General features: G+C 44.1%; 1 protein-coding gene across 2 annotated transcripts in view; it reads right to left on the reverse strand.

The window, feature by feature from the left end:
* LOC144690448 (putative oxidoreductase YteT) overlaps window positions 1-20718 on the reverse strand; it is a 264733-nt gene that overhangs the window by 227781 nt on the left and 16234 nt on the right. The window contains exon 1 of one of the 2 annotated variants that reach the window (XM_078557961.1): window positions 1105-2231. The exons of the other annotated variant lie outside the window; for it this stretch is intronic. The gene's annotated coding sequence lies outside the window, so the exon portion shown is untranslated. Of the gene's footprint in view, window positions 1-1104; window positions 2232-20718 lie in introns of those variants that run through there. 2 annotated transcript variants of the gene reach the window in all.

A 20718-nucleotide genomic window follows, 5' to 3' on the forward strand; every position in this document is an offset into this window, starting at 1 on the left:
GCCAACTGAGCCACACAGGCCAAGAAAGTTCCATGTTCAATTGCTGGTCTGACCTGAGTTAGCTGAGGTCAGCTAGGGCATCAGGTGGGCCATGAAAGCTGCCTTATAGTGCCCCTAGGTTATGAAGAAAAATCAGCAAGAGTTCTTACATGTATGGAGATAGGGGCAAGGATAGAACACGGCTATGATGCTGTCCATACCTTGCTAACACTTGGTCAAAAATATGCTAACAACCATCTGGAAAGGTTATCAGCAGATCCAGTCCCTTTCAGAACTATACACTAGCAAGGAGGTGAACCCTTAAAATAGGTCAGAAAATACGACATTTAAGGGAGGAAAATAAATCCACTAAGCAAAGGAATGTTTAGTCCAATTTCCTTGGCGTCTGCAGCACAATGGGGGCTAAAATGTGCACAAGAGATCCTTGAGGGGTGAAAATCTGGGTGGATCCAGAAATTATGGCCATCTGTGCAGAAGAGGAAGCAGGCCAATTTTCTCAACTGTTTCAGAGAATGATACAAGTTTCAGAGAATGATATCTCAAATAAGAGGAAGCCCGAACTTCTGTAACATCACTATCACTAAGAGCCCCAGCACCAACAACTTGAGGGTCACCTTGACCAGAAGCTTGATGAGTCCAGCCATATCGACATGATGACTACCAGCCAACGACTGGATACTCTGCAAAACATGTCACCTCTCCCGATCCCCTCAAAAGACTCATCACCATCCACAAGACTCAAATCAGAGTGTGGTAGACTAATCACCTTTGCCTGGATAAGTGCAGCCACAACACTCAAAAAGCTCAACTTCATCCAGGACAGAATAATTCACTTGATTGGTATCCTTGCCACTTACTAGGGTGGATCAATGAATGGCAGTCCTCTGCAAATTCACATAGCCAGCCAGACTTCATGCATCAGCACGGATACTGAATGTGAACAAGTATTTTAACCATACAAGACTTCACAACCTGATCTTGTCTGATGGTATCCTCACACCTTTTCAGTATAGGTCACTGATTAATGATTAAGAGAAGGAACCCTGGGAATTTTCCCCTCCCAATTGAGGCAGACTGTAGCACCCCAGCTCAAATTAAACCTACTATTCTCAGCCACTGAATAGTATATAAGGCGGAATCCAAAGAGAAAGGCTCTCCAGTTGGTTCACCGAGCTTATCCAGGAAGCAATCAGGTTCTCTCTCCACTCCATGCTAAATTAACTGATATTAAACTGTTGCGGTAGTATGGGTACTATAATTGGCCTCAGAACGTTACGATTACGGAAAAGAACCAGAGAGGTTTACTACTGCTGATTGCTATCCCCTGGTGGAGATTGAATGATTAGCACCAGGCTCAGATGTGATGGGCTGTGCGATTAAGTCACTTGTGAACACTCAGGCATAAATTGCAAGATGTGAACACTCATTTTCCTGTTATACTATCCCAAATTTGCCGAGACTGTGAAGAAAACCAGGCGCTGAGTCCTACAGCCACCTTTCGCTCCGCACCGCCCTGGGTGCCACCCGCTGTAATGCGGGGAAATAGGGCTCAGCTTCCTGTCGTCTTATTGCCGCTCCGAGATTGCATCGTGAAAGTTGGTGCTGTGCATGGGTATCGATGAGAATGCCTAAACGCTACAAATGGAGGACGTGATCGAGTAGGAGTCTCCCCGCCTCCCAGTTGTCCTGATTGATGGCTTACCTGCTGACAGCCTCCGGCTCCTGTAGCCTCTCTGGTTTCCCCCTACTTCTTCAGGTGTAGCAACGCCTGAAGTTTCCTCCTAGAGGTCACTTGCGTGAAGCTGGGCCAGGATTAGGGCAATGGTCAAAGTCCAGCTCAGGCCCGGTCCTGTCCTGCTTGTAGTTGTTCCTACCAGGAGTACCCGGTAGGAAAAGTTAATGTTCAGACATGAATTAGGGCCAGTTCGGTTATATACTGGAGGATAACCACCAACCGTGGAATTATACACCAGCAAGAAACTAAGAGGAAAAGGAGAAAGAAGCAGACAAAACTTTATTCAAAAGAGCGGAGGAAGTACCTATTTACTACCATCGGGAGTAACTAGCACTTTAAGCAAATGTGCGCAATGGAGACAACTAGCGGCAAATCTCCACAGTGCAGATTTCCCTTTTTTAAATTGCAAGATGAGACTCACAGGGCGATTTTCCAGATTGTAAATTTTAACATTTTTATTACAAATACTTCAAAATAAAACCCTAAAGGGCTTGCCTGGTGACTTCACTGTCCTATGTGATATTGAAACATACAGATCAAGAAGGTCTCAGAATCAATTCTGAGTCTCTGAAGTGCTGTAGTTAAAAGGAGGGGAATTTCATTAACTTAGCTTGCAGATTGCTAAACGCCCTTCCTGTATTTTAACAGATTGATAGCATTAGGTCTCTTATTGTGCCACTTCAGTCACAGCCCCAAGTTGGTTGCTATTATTACATCTCAACCTTCCTGCAGGAAATGGGCAGAGAGCCCACAGAGGCAGAGCACAAGGAGAGGGGAGAGGGGAGGGGAGGCGGGGTGGGGGGCATTCCAACATCATGTGGGTATAAGGCAAGAGGGAATACTGCCCAGAAGTTCAGACAATACTAAAACAGGAGGCTTGGTAGATAATTCTAATTACCAAAAGGAGCTGTAAGAGAATATTAGTAAGGCGGTGGAATAAGCAAATAGTGTCAGGTGAGATTCAATATCAGCATGTGAGATGGCACACTTTAGTTAAAAAATAATTATACTTTGAATTGAAGAAGCCTGGATGATATGCAAAAGTTAATGGTTCAGAGGTCTTGTGGTGCACTGGTAGTGTCCCTACCTCTAGGCCAGACACACTGGGTTCAAGTCCCACTTCAGGACTTGATGACTATGGAAGGTGCATTCATAATGTGGCCAAGCCTATAAATCCTTCCAATATGTCTGGTGGTAGACAGTAAGAGTGGGAGAGCTTCCTGCCCAGCAGTACTGCAGAAGGCAACAGTAAACCACTGCTGTACTTTGCCAAGCATAATCATGGACCAATCCAATGGAAGTTCATGGTTGCCAACATGCTTTTAGAGTATGGTACCTAAGGGAGGAGGAATTGTTGAGGTTCCAACACAGATCCTTGCAGGACACCACTTGTCACATCCTGCCAATTAGAGCACCTGCCCATTATCCCTACACTCTGTTTCCTAAGAGAAGTTAGTGGTTCAAGCTTACAAGAAATTAAAAGCTACACTCAGTGGATGAGGCCTTTTTCAAAAAAAAAGCTAATGCATGACTGGGTTTTATGACAAGAGGTTTTCAATATAAAACTTGAGAGCTTCAATTTTAACTCCCATTCCTAACAAGAACAGGGTATTTGGGGAAAGGGGTTAAAATGGAGCTAGCGTGACCTTGCCTGATCCCAGTTTTTCTTTCGCTGCCATTTTATTCAACTAGCTTGTGAGACCACATTAAAATATGAAAATGCGGGGGACGGTGAGGTGAGGGGAGAATCGGAGACCGGGAAAGGGTAAGGAGAAAGGAAGCAGTGGTGGGAAGTGAGACTGGAGACTGAGGAGATTGGCTAAGAGATAGAAGGCCAAGGTTAAGCAGTAGGATGTTTGGATGGAACTAAACAGATATCCAGTGTGGGTAGTGGAGTGGGGTAGAAGGGGTGTCGAGAAGTAGGAAGCAAGCAGCAGGGATGAGAGATAGGGGACCAGGGGGCAGTTAGGAGGGTGGGGTGGGGAGATTGGAGGTGGGTGAGGGTGGGGAAGAAGAATCGGTAGCCAGAGAGTGGTGATCACAGTCAAGATCCCAGCCTCCGATCCTCTTTGGTCTCCTATCTCCCCTAGCCACACACCCCCACTCCCCAATCAGGTAGGTATGGTTATACAGTGGCAAAGAGCCTATTTTCTAGGATTGATGTTAGATGAAAGGGATTGCACTTTATTTGAAGATAAAAGAGGAAGAATTCTGACAATGGTAACAAAGATAGGCTGTTACACAGATGTTATGTTCCTTCTGTCGGGTCACTTTGCTCAGTGAACACGGTTGGATGAGTGAGTTGGTAAACAATATACTGCAGACGCAAAGACCCAAATAAGGTGAAGCACAAGCTGTTTATTAACACAAGGAACAGGGCACTAACATGTGTGCTTCTCAAACCAGACCCTATTCTAAACTACTGATTAACATTGTAGTCTGCGCTACACAGCAATTGGGTAATGCAATCACGTTGGTCAATCTGCTCACATTCTCTTAAAGGTATATTGCATCTCAGATTATCACATCCCTCGCCCTTTACTTGAGAGTATGATTTACAATCTTTACAATATATCAACTATTTACATAAATAAACTATTTATAAATTCAATCTCTCTGAGGCTTCTTCAAACATGTCGAACGTTGTAGTTCTACGACTTAGGATGGTTTATCAGAGGCCCCCCTCTCAGGAGTCATCTGTCCACTAGGCTCTCCAGTAGGGACCTGTAAGTTTGTTTCTTTGACCCTCTCAGGCTCAACGGATCCTACAGGTGCTCCCAGACCAAGGGAAGTTCCTTCTACATGTGTAGACTCCAATTGGAATGCGTGGCGGATCCTTTCCTGTAGATCTGTTTCCCTTTTCCTGAGGTGATCTACGTGTCTCCTAATTATCCAACCTTCAACCGATATGTGATAGGAGAGAGATCCTGTCACTGCACTAACTTCACCTGATTGTCATTTGGGCCAATCTCCAAAGTTCTTTGCAAAAACCGTGTCTCCAACAGTGAAGTTTCTTTCATGACTGTGGTAATCATGTCTATTTTTCTGGGCCTCCTGACTTCTCTCTACCCTCTTCCCTAAATTCGGCCTTATGAGACTCAAACATGTCCTGAGATGTCTCTTCATCAATAACTCTGCAAGGGCAATATCGGTGGTCGTCTGTGGCATAGTCCTATAGCTGAGTAGGAAACGTGATAATCTAGTTGCAATAGAGTCCCCATCCAGATTTTTCATTCTGGACTTCAAAGTCTGGACTGCCCTCTCGGCCAAACCATTGGATGCAGGATGGTATGGTGAGATCTTAACATATGTTATGCCATTGAGACTTGTGAATCTTTGTAATTTCCCACTGGTGCATGCCATTCAATTATCAGACACGATTATCTCTGGTAACCCGTTTATCACAAAACTCTGAATGCAATCTGTCTATGGTGGCAGCAGACGTGAGTGATCACAGCTCACATACATCCATCCACTTCGAGTGAGGGTCAATAATCAAGGGTAACATTGTGCCCAAGAAAGGCCTCACGTAGTCAACATGGAGGTGGATCCATGGCCTTCCTGGCCATTCCCAGGGATGCAGTAGAGCAGAAGGGGGCAATTTCTGTACCTGTTGGCACTGTGTGTAGCACTTGACTAAGTTTTCGATTTCTGTGTCCATCCCTGGCCATCATAAGTAGTTGCGCGTCAACATTTTCATTCTAGAGATGCTGGGGTAAGTATTATGCAATTCAGTCAATAATGGCTGTCTTCCTCTCGGGGCACAATGACTCCCGCTCCCCACACAAGATGCTGTCCTGGCAGGTGAGCTCATATCTCCTATTAAAATAGGGCTTCATTTCGTCAGACTTTGGCTCGTTAGACCATCCCCGCAAGATTTGTTCCCTGACGTGAGACAAAACAGGATCACGGTTTGTCCACTCTCTTATTTGTTTGGCATGTACTGGTGACGAATCCAGAAATTTTAATAACAAGACGAGTTCTTGAGGAATTGGGATGTTCACATTGCTGTCTTTTAGAGGTAATCGGTTCAGTGAGTTGGTATTTGCAATCTGGTTTCCTGGCCAGTCGATAAAAATATATTCGTAAGCAGCTAGAATCAGTGCCCACCTTAGGATGCGTGCAGAGGCAATTGGGAATACCCCAATGTCTTCCCCGAACAAGCCTACTAGTGGCTTGTGGTCGGATACAATGGTGAAGTGGCGACCATGGATATATTAGTGGAACTTCCTGATGCCAAATACAATGGAGAAGCCTTCTTTCTGACAATGAAGAGACCAGCGCACCCCAACTTTGCCTACAACCCGAAGAGGCCAGTGCACCACAGCCCCAGGAATCTGGGAGCAGTGAGACGCTCAGCGCACCCCAGCTCCGGGAAGCTGGGAGCAGCAACGCCCCAGAGGGGGAGAGGATTGGAGAGATTTCTCCGACAGAGGACATTTCAAATCCCGTTCTCTACACGAACCCCCAGATGCCACCTGAACAGATCATCTCCAATGGGGAGGTTCAGGACAGTTTCCTCAGCCCATCCAAAGTGAGGCAATTTGTGAACATGATGGGTATGCAGGAGCAGACCAAAGGTCTGGGACTCTCAGAGACAACAGGTTTGGTAAGAGACTAAATGCTTTAAAATGGGTGTAAAGATTGTATCCATAAATGTGCGTAGCATTAAACCTACTACGTGATGTGTTGCGACCTTGGACTACCTTGCCAAAGTCAAAGCTGACCTGTTGTTTCTGCAGGAGTGTGCAATACCGCACCTCAGCTCCTAGAGGCAATGGTCACGATGATGGTCCCATGGGCCATCGATCTGGTCGGGAGGAAACGACTCTCGTTCCTCCGGACTGGGTATTCTGCTGCGGGGAGGCAACTTCACCATCTCCGAGGTTAAGGAGGTGGTGGGCGGGCGCCTCCTCGTAACAGACCTAATGTACAAGAATGCTCCACTCCGGTTAATTAACGTGTACACCCCGGCACAAAAGGGCAAGTGGCTGGTGGTTTTTCAGCAGCTCCCACTGCTGCTGGCGACCTCCAGGCCGGTCATTCTGGGCGGTGACTTCAACTGCATCATCGATGCGGCTGGACGATCCGGTAGGGACGACAGCAAATTGAACGCTACGTCCAGATCCCTGATGGAACCAGTTAAGGATGCCAAGTTGCACGACATCTTCAGCAACCCTGCAGACGGAGCGCAGCGTAGATACACCTGGTCACGGCCAGGCGGGTCCATCCGTTCCAGGATAGACTTCCTGTTTGTGTCCCGCGCGTTTGCGGTCAGGTCCACCGACGTAAAGCCGGTGTTCTTCTCTGACCACTGCCTCCTACTGGCTGACTGTCATTTACAGGAAGACCAGAGGGCGGGCAGGGGGGCATGGAAGCTAAACATGCAACTGCTGACCCCAGAGAACATTGAGGAGCTCAAGAGGGATTACAAAGGTTGGAGAAACGTGAAACCCCTCTTTGAGTCCCTGACACACTGGTGGGAAGTGATCAAGGGAAACAACAAGAGGTTTTTCATCCTCAAAGGCACCCAGAAAGCTAGAAAGGAACAGAGGGAAATGTCCCGACTCCAGAAAAACATGCAGAATCTGCTCCGGCTGCAGTCGATGGGGGTCGATGTCAAGGAGGAACTCCAAGAGGTGAAGAGCCAGCAAGCCTCGCTCTTTGCCTCGGGGGCCTCCAAGATCATCTTCTGTTCCAGAGTCCGCTCCGTGGAGCAGAATGAGATGTGCTCACGTTTCTTCTTCCAAAAGGTACACAGAGCTCTGTGATCAGCGGCCTGAAGGAAGAAAACGGCTCAGTAAAGTCATCGCAGTCCGACATTTTGAGGATCAGCAAGTCCTTTTATGCCGGATTGTATGACGTGAAGCCCACAGACAGCACGGCCTCCCAGTCCTTCCTGTCCTCTATCACGGAGGTCTTAGACGACAGTACACAGGAGAGCCTGGACAAACCACTAACTCCTGACAAACTGACTAAGGCCCTTGAGTCCTTCGAGAAGAGTAAAACTCCCGGAAGCGACGGCTTGCCGGCGGAGTTGTATTCGGCTCTGTGGGACTGGATCGGCCCAGACCTGCTAGAAGTGTATGAGAGTATGCTCCTGGCTGGCAACATGTCAGAATCCATGAGGAAAGGCATCATCACCCTCATCTACAAGCACAAGGGGGAAAGGGAGGAAATTAGAAATTGGTGACCCATTTCACTGTTGAATGTGGACTATAAGATTCTGCCCAAGGTCATCGCCAATTGGGTCAAATCCGCTCTGGAATTGGTGATCCACCCTGACCAGACCTGTACTGTGCCGGGCAGGAAGATCTCTGACAGCCTGGCGCTGCTCAGGGATATGATTGCCTATGTGCAGGACAGGGGTGTGGACACCTGCCTCATCAGCCTGGATCAGGAGAAGGCCTTTGACAGAATATCGCACACCTACATGGTGGATGTGCTCTCCAAAATGGGGTTTGGGGAGGGAATTCGCAATTGGATCCAACTGCTCTACACTAACATCAGTAGCGCAGTCTCAATCAAGGGGTGGGAATCAGATAGCTTTTATTAAATCTGAAATCAGGCAGGGCTGCCCTCTCTCCCCTGTCCTTTTTGTGTGTTGCATAGAACCCTTTGCTGAGTCCATTAGGAAGGATCCAGGCATAAGAGGAGTGACAATCCCAGGCAGTGAAGGCACACAGGTCAAAGCTTCCCTGTACATGGACGATGTCGCCGTCTTCTGCTCAGATCCGCTGTTGGTGCACAGACTGATCCACATCTGCGACCAGTTCGAACTGGCTTCAGGAGCCAAAGTAAATCATGGGAAGAGCGAGGCCATGTTCTTTGGGAACTGGGCTGACCGATCCTTTGTCCCCTTCACCGTCAGGGCTGACGGCATGAAGGTGCTGGGGATATGGTTCGGAGGGACCGGGGCATGTGTTAGAAACTGGAAGGAGCGAGTGTCTATGGTGAAAAGAAAACTGGGCACATGGGAGCAACGCTCCCTCTCCATTGCGGGTAAGAACCTGGTCATCAGATGTGAGGCACTCTCGCTGTTGCTGTACGTGGCGCAGATATGGCCCATTCCAGACTCCTGCACGATGGTGATCACCCGAGCCATCTTTTGCTTTATCTGGAGGTCGAAAATGGATCGTGTCCGCAGGGACGCAATGTACAAGCCTCTAGATAAAGGGGGAAAAAACGTGCCCAACATCGCCCTCATTCTGATGGCCACATTTGTGTGTGGCTGCATCAAGCTGTGCGTAGACGCTCGGTACGCAAACACCAAGTGTCACTACGTGCTGAGCTTCTACCTGTCCCCGGTGTTGCAAAGGATGGGTCTGGCCACGCTGCCGCGGAACGCTCCAAGTAGTTGGACTGTGCCGTACCACCTGTCCCTCGTGGAAAAATTTATGCAGAGAAACACCTTTGACCACAAGTTCATCAGGCAGTTGTTGGCACGTAGCGTCTTTGAGGCCCTGAGGGAAAAGGAGAGGGTGGATCCTGTGGGATGGTTTCCCGAGCAGACTGTCAAAGTCACTTGGCAGAATGCCTCATCGCCAGAACTTTCCAACAAGCACCAAGATGTAGCTTGGCTGGTGGTGAGAAAGGCCCTCCCCGTCAGATCTTTCCTACACGTCAGGAGTCTCACCCCCTCGGCACGTTGTCCTCGAGGTGGCTGTGGTGGGGACGAGACCGTTATTCACCTCCTTGTGGATTGTGCCTTTGCAAAGAAGGTCTGGAGAGAGATGCAGTGATTTCTGTCGAGGTCATCCCGAGCAGTTCTGTGACACAGGACCCTGTACTCTACGGGCTGTTCCCAGGGACACACCGAGACAAACATCAACTGCAGCTGGAGGATCATCAACTTGGTGAAAGACGCTCTTTGGTCTGCCCGAAACTTGTTGGTCTTCTAGTGCAAAGAGTTGTCCCCGACCGAGTGTTGCAGACTGGCACATTCCAAAGTCCAGGACTACGTGCTGAGGGATGCACTAAAGCTTGGGGCAGCCGCCACAAAGGCGCAATGGGGAAAGGTCGCTGTCTAAGACCTTTCTGCCACAGTGCACCGAGGGGCTGGGAACTGTTGAGAGCCCCTCGGTCTGTACAGCTCAAAATGAATGTATGCAGTGAATACTAAGTGTATTATAAACGTATTGAAGCACCTCAGAGTGCAACATGATGTATGTTGATAACTCCAATACCATTGTCTGATTGTCTGCATTGACCATATTGAAATGATTGTAATATTCATTGATTGTATTGATGCACCTTGTGATACATGTTGTAAAAATTGAATCTGATTGTACTTATGTGATGGGGATTTTGAAATGGTTAGGAATGTTCTTACAGATATTTTATGAATAAAGTATATTTTTCAAAAAAAAAGCCTGCTCCAATCAATTAGTTCATTACTGAACTCCACTTACTCAACGTCTCCATATTCCTTGATACTCTCAGCTAACAAAAATCCAACAATCTCATTCATGATGAATTGTGACCTCATGCCTTTGCAGTAGTTGCTGAGTGGACTTTGAATAGTAGTCATCCTGATACTCTCCATTTACTTCTGCCTTCAAAGCAGCTTTAGCCACTTTTCCAACAATGCCCATTTCCCTGCCTTTTTAGATGGCAAAGTCATGTAGACACAGTTGGCTACAGCTATGCAGAAACCACAAGCTGCAGCATATTGCAGAACCTTTCCAGATCTGTCATGGTAGCAGAAGTTTAAGAACCTAATAGTCCTCATAATGACCACTGTGGTAAAGACATAGTTTATTTTAGTGCTTGTCTGCTTTTTACATACAACTCTTTGTGATAGAGCGGCCATATTTCCCTATGTTGAATATGGGCCACCTCATAAAATTATTAATTCAAGTGAGTTCAATGGCAATCTATGCTCTACAAATATTCAAATTTAGATCAAGTGATAGAAATTGTTTTAAGTTCCTCCCTCCCTTTTGCCCTTTGATTTTCTGCTGTTCTTAATTCCCCAGTCTCACCCTCCAAGGGCCAACATTTAATTTAGCTATGCTCTTCCCTTTTACATACATCTAGAAGCTCTTACTCTTTGTTTTTTATATTTCTATCTAGTTTACTCTCATATTCTAATTTTTTTCTTTTTCTCAGTCACCCTTTCCTGGTTTCTAAAATTTTCACAATCTTCTGGCCTATTCGTGGCAGCATTTTACACCTTTTCTTTTAATTTGATACCATCCTTACCTCCCTTATTTAGCTACAGATTGTGTATCTTTCACATAAAATTTTTCTTCATTTTGGAATAATATAACAATATAACACTACCCCATGTGTATCCTTAGTTTTGTTTCAGGAACTGTAGCCGTTTGGCGACATTGGGTGTTATGAAATGCAATAGACATCAGCAGGTAGAAAATACTGGACAAGTTGCTACTTATTAAGAAAAAGTTGAGAAACCTGTGATAGGGCTTAAATATGGGACTGTGCCTTTAAGAAAAGGACATATAGTCATCTTACTTAGTGAAGTCCTTATTAATGGGAGCAGGGGATAAACCTTATCATTCATAAGTCATTCATTGGCATGATTTTCTTCTTTGAAGTGCACAGGAAGGACTGAATTCCAAAGGATGAATGCATGGTGGCAACTTCCAGCATATCTAATGTTGATATGTGGGATCCTTTACATGTTGTCACACATAATCTGGAAATACAGGAAGTATGGAAGTCAAAAAGTTTAGGAGGTTAACAGTAGAATTTTGCAACACTACACAGGTGCAACCTATTGGCCCCGGACCCCAAAAATTCAATAAAACTAGATGGCTCTGTTTCACTGCTGCCTTGCTGTGTTGCCAAACTAGCTACATTCCCAACTGCCTGATGAATGGAGCAAGCCTTTGCCTTAGTGGTAGCATTCCTGCCTGAGTCGCCCACTTCGGACAGAGTTTTAGCTCTGAATTCTCAGTTGACATCCAGCGGAAAACTTGTGTCAGGTGTGTGTTGGTGGTCCATGCTCATCATATGTGTTGTGGCAGCCCATAAACTCTTCATCATATATTACGTTATCTGATGAAAAGGAGATGGTTACGGGCATGGAAGGAACTTCTTGTGACCTATTCTACTGTTAGTCAGCCTGCAAATCCTTCCACTGCTTTGCAGCATTTTTCAAGGGAAGATTGTGAAGATAGAAAATCAACAATAAAGTGATGAATTTATGCCCAGACAACACCCTGACTGAGATTACAGAGCTTGTTTGGAATGAGCCAGTATCATAAAGGTTGACTGCTCCTTTGACCTTTATAGCCACAGACAGCTGTGCAGTCAGATGATCATTGAATACACTCCCAAGTAGTAACAGGCATGGCTCCCTTATTGCCTGTTTAGTAAAGCACATCTTTCTAATGCACAAGTCCACACTGAGGTCATCATAGGGCCTTTGTTGCCTGCATATTAGAGTCATAGAGTCATAGAGTTATACAGCACAGAAACAGGCCCTTTGGCCCATCACGTCCGTGCCGGCCATCAAGGTTCACCTCTATGTTGGAAGATTCTATGATAAGGAGTCACAATACTCCTTGGAACATGTGAATCTACATGTGGTAGAGGAACCAAGGGATCTGGGGATACCGATATAACAAATCATTAAAAGTTGCGATGCAAGTTAATAAAGCCAGCATAGAAGGAAAACAAACACGAGTTCATTTCTGGAAGGGTTAAAATTTAAAAGAAGTTATGTTAAACTTGCATAAACCACATTTGAAGAACTGTGAGCAGTTCTGGTCTCTATATTACAGAAAAGGCAATGTAGAATGGTGCTTGGGGATAATATATTATGAGTGCATCCTTCTTAAATGCTGCCTTACTCTCTATTTCTACTCCTCCTTTGTGATATAGTGTACTTTATGGTATACTGTGCTGTAGACTCCATATGTAATGGTACCATACCTGCTATCTGAGAACCTTTCCTTGAGACAGATGGGGGAGGTGGGGGTTGTAGCACGGGGCATCAAATTTTCCTAGTGAGCTCTCACTCCCAGAGGCCATATCAAGTCTCAGCTCAATGCCCCAAATATTACTTCAAAAACTTCTTCCCAGTTTCAGTACTCACTACCCAAACTTTCCCCGATCCCTTGCTAAAAATCTCATATCTGCTAGCATCAGCGGATCCTAGCACCTTTAAGGGATGGACTTTTCCATCAGGTGGACCTCAGATGGCTGGTCAGTGGAACATACCCACCTGTCCTGCTGTCCACCGAATTGTAACCCAGCATGAGAGGCAGAAGGAAAAGAAAATTTGGATAAAAAGTTTTTTAAAATGATTGTTACAAAGCTGTAATGTACAGTTAGTATGCAAAAATATTGTCTGGACAGATTATATTTTATTTAGAAAAGTTTATGTCTGGTATATTTTTTCTCTCAGTATAGTAAATGCTGCACCTAGAGTTGAATATTCAAACTGCAAGTTAAACAGTCCAAATGCACAATGTGAACACTCCTGCCCTCCTCTGTTTATTCTGTCTCAAATCAGATAAAGGATCAGTTTTGACCTAAAGCGTGGGCCAGCTATTAAATGCTGTATTTATTCTACACCTACTAATGCAGTACAAGCATTTCAGCAGCAATACAAGCAGGAAGCTGTAATTACACTGCTCACTGTGCAGCAGGAGAGGGCACAACTCAAAAGCCCTGTTTACTTAACTTCCACTCAGAACTATTTCTTCTGAATAAAAAGAGGCAAAGAGCCAGTCATCCCCCTTTTGTTAAAATAACTGATATCCCATTTATATTGATTTCCAATGAAAGTAGTTCCAAAATATACTCCATTGCTACTGAATCCATTTACGCTATAGAGCAAATTCAGCAACATATAATATATGGCACAGAAATAGGCCATTCAGCCTAACCAGCCTATGTCGATATTTATGTTTCACGAGCTTCCTCCCATCTTTTGTCATCTAAATTTTTCATTGTAACTCTATTCCCTTCTCCCTCATTTGCTAGTCTAGTTTCCCCTTAAATGCATCTATACTATTTGCTCCAACCACTCCCTGTGGTAGCAAGTTCCACAATCTCACCATTCTTTCGATAAAGAAATTTATGCTGAATTCTTGATTGGATTTCTTGGTGACTACCTTATATTGTTGGCCTCTAGGTATGTTCTTCCCAAGAAGTGGAAACATTCTCTCTGTATCCGCTCTATCAAAACATTTCATAATTTTAAAGATCTCTATTAGGCACCCCTCAGCCTTCTATTTTCAAGAAACCAGCGATCCAGCCTGTTCATCCTTTCCTGATATGTATATCCAAACATTTCTGGGATCATCCTTGTAAATCTTCTCTACACCATCTCCAGTAACTCTATATCTTTTTATAATATGCTAAGCAGAACTGCACGCAGTACGTTACGTGTGGTCTTACCAAGCTTTGATATAGATTTAACATAACTTCCCTACTTTTCCATTATGGCCCTTTAGATATAAAGCTAGTGTTTTGTTTTCTCTTTTTATGGCCTTGCTAGCCTGTGGCTCAACCTTTAGTGATTGGTGTATTTGTACTCCAAGATCCCTTTGTTCCTCTACTTGACCTGCACTTGCATCTTCCAAGTAATACGATTATTCTTAATCTTCCTACCAAAATGTACTACCTCACATTTATCTGTGTTCAACTTCATTTGCCAATTACTTGCCCATTCTGCAAGTTTATTAATGTCCTCCTGTAATTTGTTTCTGTTCTCCTCAATATTGACTTACCTCTCCCAATTTAGTGTCATCTCCAAATTAAGAAATTGTGTTTTTGATTTTGCAGGGAATTCAGGGCTTCTTTACCCATAGAATATGGAATATGGTGAGGTCAGTGGGAAGAGTGAAATGTGCTATATAACTGCAAGTTTTTTCTTTTTTATTAGAATTCATCCTCATCCCCTCACCCCCATCCAAGTCATGTTTAAAAATCAGGAATACCATACTTCATTTACTCCATACAGTGATGTTAATGTATTTGATTCTGATAGCAAAAGCTCCAAAAGTCAGCATTGCATTACAAATACAAATGTCCTAATGAAGGGTATGCACTCAAAATGCCATAACCTATCTTTTCTCTCTACAGATGCTGACTGACCTGCAGTATATTTCCAGCATTTTCTGTCTTTATTTAAAATTGCCAGCATTTGCAACTTTTCCTTTACAATTCATAACATTATTGCCCTCGTTGCCTCTGATATAATGCCTCCCTTCTAACCTGCAAACATCACTTCTATGAGATAGGAAAAGAGGGAGAATGAATTAAACTCGGGGTACAGTGTACTGGTGTACTATGCCATCACACTTCACAGTAAATCTTGGTAGGAAAGAACACTTACTTATTGTGCCTACATATGACATTCCATTGCCCAAACAACCACATTTGCACCCTCATGGAGTTGGATCTGTCAACCTGTAACTGAATTGTGAATGGCCAAGCTCATCATTCAGGATTCTTGACAGCTGGCAGATTTTTGTTCATCCTATTTGTCTGATCTGGATTGAAACCAAGGTCACAGAGGGAAATGGACTGTGCTCACCCAGCAAATGGCGAAATCAAAATTTTCATTGACAAACAGGAGATGTAGGACAAAATTATTGGTCACAGAGCATAGGAAAAATCAACCACTAAGCTGAACTTGAACTCTAAATGATCTATACATATAACACATTTATACATGTAGAAGGTTGTTACAGATGTACAGGCATCCTTAATATTGCTTGAGCTAGCACCACCCTACATTTCAAACAATGATCAGCACCTGCCATTGCTTTGATTATTCATAAAGCTCTGCTAAGTCTGCTTAAAATTTCACACACTTTTTAAATCAGAGTAGGGGTGTAAAAAAGCAAATTAATACTTGTTTAAATGTAGCTACTTTTAAAATACAGGCTATATAGGCCAACAAAGCTATGCCAGAAAGTTTACTGCAACCAGAGTATTAAGAGATACAAAAGGAACAAGATTCAATTTAAACCTAAATTGGTCAGAGGATTTAATTGTCTTGGGTTTCCAACGCAAAAAGTAATACAATTATTCTAGATAATACCCGACATCTGTCTCACACCAGTCAAGGTAATTAGGTGAACCTACTTTAATAAAAATGGAAATTATTTTTAGCGTATTTCATCAGGAGGGTAATAACTCAAAATGGAATTCCTTCCAACAAAATTTAATTAAGTAGCAAAAGTAAGCAGAACACTCACCATAAGTTTCTTTCCCAATAATTTTCCTTCTTTCCTATCTTGAAGGAGTGTCTCTTGTTAGTGTATGGTTCCAAGAGGTCAGCTTGCTCCATTACCCTGCCCAAAAAACCATCTTTCATGTGCTTACTGGACAGTGATTACCAGTGATTACAGCTTTTTGGCTCTAGAGATTACCATGACCAAACCCAGTTCAACATCTGCACATGTGCCCAAACTACTGGCCTGACATCAGTTATTCAACACAGATCAAAAACTAAACCAAGGACCTTTGAGACTATATAGGTTAGTACTGGGGGTGGGGGGGAGTGCAGTGTGGCGTGATTAGCTCAGTTGGCTAGATGGCTACCATGTGGATTGGATTAATGCCAACAGCATGGAGATTCAATTCCCATTCCAACTGAGGCAGACACAGGGACTGAATAATCAAAGCAATGGCAGGTGCAGATCCATACCCCACCTGTAGTAAAAAATCACGGTACTCTGCCTGCTTCGGCGAATAATCAGGCAGAGAACTCAAGAAGAAAAACAAGGTTAGTACTATATCAGGTTAATGTCTTTACCTACTAGACCTTTGAGGGCTAGTAACCGAGTTACATAAACCCACAATATAAAAATTGCTCCCAAAATCCATAACTGAGGCAAAAATAGGTAGACTGGGAAGTGGTATATGCAGGCACATGGAAAAAATTTTTGTGAGCTGTTGATGATTCCCTGAGTCTACATTCCAACGAATGGCTCAGCATGGGGCTTCTTGCCGAAATATTAAAGCTTTTCAACTCTTAATTCATAAGCACAGGTGTATATGCTGACATATTGTATAGACACTTGCAGTTGTGAGTGAAATAACTCAATTCTTGAAGTTTTTCTAGTATCTATTAAAATAGCAAAAGTTCAAGTTTAAAATCATGGCTGATAATACTCAGCCTCAGGCTAGATACTCTCCCTGTCCGTGAAATGAATACATGAGGTGAAGAGCACTATCTAGAAGGACATAAGATTTCAAAACTCTTATAGGTGAAAGGTTTAAACAGTTTACAAGACCTGCATTACTTTTTTTGGTATGCAATATTATGCATTTGTTATGGCTGTATTGAATGAAGTGGTCCATAATTTATTATTTAGTTCTACATTAAAGCTCTTTCCAAAATGGCCTCAGTAGATTAATATGTATCACATCATGAAGCAGTGGCCAATCAGAAAAAAATATGCTGGGTTTGACTCCCAGTTTCTGCAAGTGAGGACGTGTCACAGTGTGGAAACTGGTTGCCGTTGAAGAACCACAGGGGTCAGTTTTAGGGTTGTTGTTACAATTTTTACAAGTGATTCAATAAATAAAATATAGAATAGAATCAATGGCAGATGGTGATCAACGTGCCATTACAAATTTTGTTTGATAATGCTCCTGTGGGGTACCTTGGGATGTTTTACTACAGTAAATACACTACATTAAAGGTCAGTGAGGGGTGATGGGTGAATGGGATTTGGCGCGAGTCAAGATATGAGTAGCAGAGTTTTGAATTAGGTCAAGTTTATGGATGGTGGAAGATGGGAGGCGTGCCAGGAGATATTAGGGCAGATGACCAAAGGCTTAATCAAAGAGGTAGATTTTAAGGAGCATGATAAAGGGTGATGCAGAGATTTAGTTCGGGAATTCCAGATCTTAGAACCTTGATAGCTGAAGGCACAGTCACCAATGATGGAGCAATTAAAATGAGGGATCATCAAAAGGCCAGAATTGGAAGAGTGCAGATATCCTGGGGGACTGTAGGGCTGGAGGAGGTTACAGAGTTACGGAGGGTTGTAGGGCTGGAGAAGGTTGCAGAGGGACGAGGCAATAGAGGGATTTGAAAACAAGGATGCTAATTCTAAAATAGTGATGTTGTCAGACTAGGAACCAATGTAGGTCAGTGAGCACAGGAGTGGTGGGTGAATGGACTTGATGCGAATTAGGATTTGGGCAACAGAATTTTGGATGACCTTAAGTTTACAGAGGGTAGAACGTGGGAGGCAGGCGAAGGGTGCATTGAAATAGTTGTCTAAAGTTTCCTCCTTTAACATGTTGCTTCAAACCTCTCTAACCAAGTGTTTGGTCATCGGCCCTAATAGCTTCTAATGTGGCTTAGTAGCAAATTTTGTTTGATAATGCTCCTGTGGGGTACCTTGGGATGTTTTACTACAGTAAATACACTACATTAAAGGTCAGTGAGGGGTGATGGATGAATGGGATTTGGTGCGAGTCAAGATATGAGTAGCAGAGCTTTGAATTAGGTCAAGTTTATGGATGGTGGAAGATGGGAGGCGTGCCAGGAGAGCTTTGGAACAGTCGTCTGGAGCTAATTGGCATGGATGAGGGTTTCACCAACTGGTGAGCTGATGCAATATTACGGAGCTGGAAGGCCCCCTTGGTGATGGAGCAGATATGTGGTCAGAACTCATCACGGGGTCAAATACAATGCCGATATAAGTGAAGAGGACACTCAGTAGAGCCCATACCTCCACCATGCTGTGTTAACTCAATGTTATTACGCAGCTCTTCCTTAAATCTTTTCCCTGCCTGGTTGATGCTCAATAACTACCAAAACTGAAAAAATAAATCTTTTTATTAAGAGCTTCCAATTCACTGAAGAGGCTTCAGGCCAATCCACATCCAACAACCTACTTTGAAAACTCTGCACACATTTTGACAGCTGTGACAAATTCCACCACAGCAGCTGAGACAAAAAATAAATAACATTCTAAATAAAACAACCCACAACATTCTTTAAAAAATGTCAATTTGTCCTATATCCCAATGTTAACAGATCCTTTGAAGAATTCCAGGATGGATCTGGATCTGTGTCTCTGCCAAAAACTAATCAGTTTTTCATTGAGCCATATCCAGGTTTTGTTGAAATCCATCCATTAGTTTTTAAGATATATTGTTTACAGACAAACAGACTGACAAACAGGGGAGAAAACATTACTGTACCACTGACCCACCTTCAGTGGCAGAGGTAATTATGAATGGTTTGGTTCAGCCTTAACAGTCGGACGCATTTGGTGGCTAGGGAAAGATAATGGCTTTGGTCTTCCCAATAATTAGTTGGAGGAAATTTCTGGGCCTCTGATACTGGATGTTGGACAAACAGTGTAACAAATTAGAGACAGTGGAGCGGTTGAGTAAGGTGGTGGTGAGCAAGTGCTGGCTTGCTGTCAGCGTATGTGTGGAACCTGCCGTGTTTTAGGTGAATTGGAATAGCAGCAATGAGAGATGATGGTAAGTAAAGCAAGCCTCTCACATTACCATGAAGTCAATGGGAATCAAGGGGAAACTCTCCACAAGCTAATGTCATACAAACCACAAAAGAAGATGGTTGTGGTTCTTGGAGGCCAACCATCTCAGCCACAGGACGCCACTACAGGAGTTCCTCAGGATAGTGTCCTAGGCCTAAACCATCTTCAGCTGCTTCATCAATGACCTTCCCTCTATTATAAAGTTAGATGTGGGGATGTTCACAAATGATTATGTAGTGCTCAGTCCCAGTCATAACTCTTCAGATAATGAAGCAGTTTCTGCCCACATACAGCAAGATCTTGACAACATTTAGGCTTGGACTAAAAATTGACAAGTAACGCTCATGCCACGTAAGTGTCAGGCAATGACTATCTCCAAGAGAGAATCTAAACATCTCCCCTTGACCTACATTGATATTACCATCATTGAATTCCCTACTATCAACATCCCTGGGGTTTATCATTGACTAGAAAAGTAACTGGACCAGCCACATAAATACTGTGGCTACAAGTGCAGATCAGAGGCTGGGAATGCTACGGTGAGTAATTCACCTCCCGACTCCTCAAAGTGTATCCACCATCTACAAGGCACAAGTCCGGAGTGTGATGGAATATTCTCCAATTGCCTGGATAAGTGCTGCTCCAAGAAGTTCAATACTAGCCAAATCAAAGCAGCCCGCTTGATTTTTTAAAATTCATTTACATGATGCAGGCCTCGCTGGCTAGGCCAGCATTTGTTGTCCATCCCTAATTGCCCTTGAGAAGGTGGTGGTGAGCTGCCTTCTTGAACTGCTGCAGTCCCTGTGGTGTAGGTACACCTACAGTGCTGTTAGGGATGGAGTTCCAGGATCTTGACCCAGCGACAGTGAAGGAATAGCGATATATTTCCAACTTAGAATGGTGAGTGGCTTGGAGGAACTTCCAGGTGGTGGTATTCCCATGTGTCTGCTGTCCTTGTCCTTCTAGATGATAGGGGTTATGAGTTTGGAAGGTACTACCTAAGGAGCCTTGGTGAGTTGCTGCAGTGCATCTTGTAGATGGTACACACTGCTGCCACTGTGTGTCAGTGGTGAAGGGAGTGGATGTTTGTGGATGGGGTGCCAATCAAGCAGACTGCTTTGTCCGAGATGGTGTCAAGCTTCTTGAGTGCTATTGGAGCTGCACTCATCCAAGCAAATGGACACTATTCCATCACACTCCTGACTGATGCCTTTTAGATGGTGGACAGGCTTTGGGGAGTCAGGAGGTGAGTTACTCACTGCAGGATTCCTAATCTCTGGCCTGCTCTTCTAGCCACAGTATTCATATGGCTAGTCCAGTTCAGTTTCTGGTCAATGGTAACCCCCCAGGATGTTGATAGTGGGGGATTCAGCGATGGTAATGCCATTGAATGTCAAGGGGCAATAGTTAGATTCTCTCTTGCTGGAGATGGTTATTGCCTGACACTTGTGTGGCACAAATGTTACTTGCTAATTGTCAGCCCAAGCCTGGATATTCTCCAGGTCTTGCTGAATTAGGACATGGACT

Source organism: Cetorhinus maximus, chromosome 15 (assembly GCF_964194155.1).
Source record: "Cetorhinus maximus chromosome 15, sCetMax3.hap1.1, whole genome shotgun sequence".
Lineage (NCBI taxonomy): Eukaryota > Metazoa > Chordata > Chondrichthyes > Lamniformes > Cetorhinidae > Cetorhinus > Cetorhinus maximus.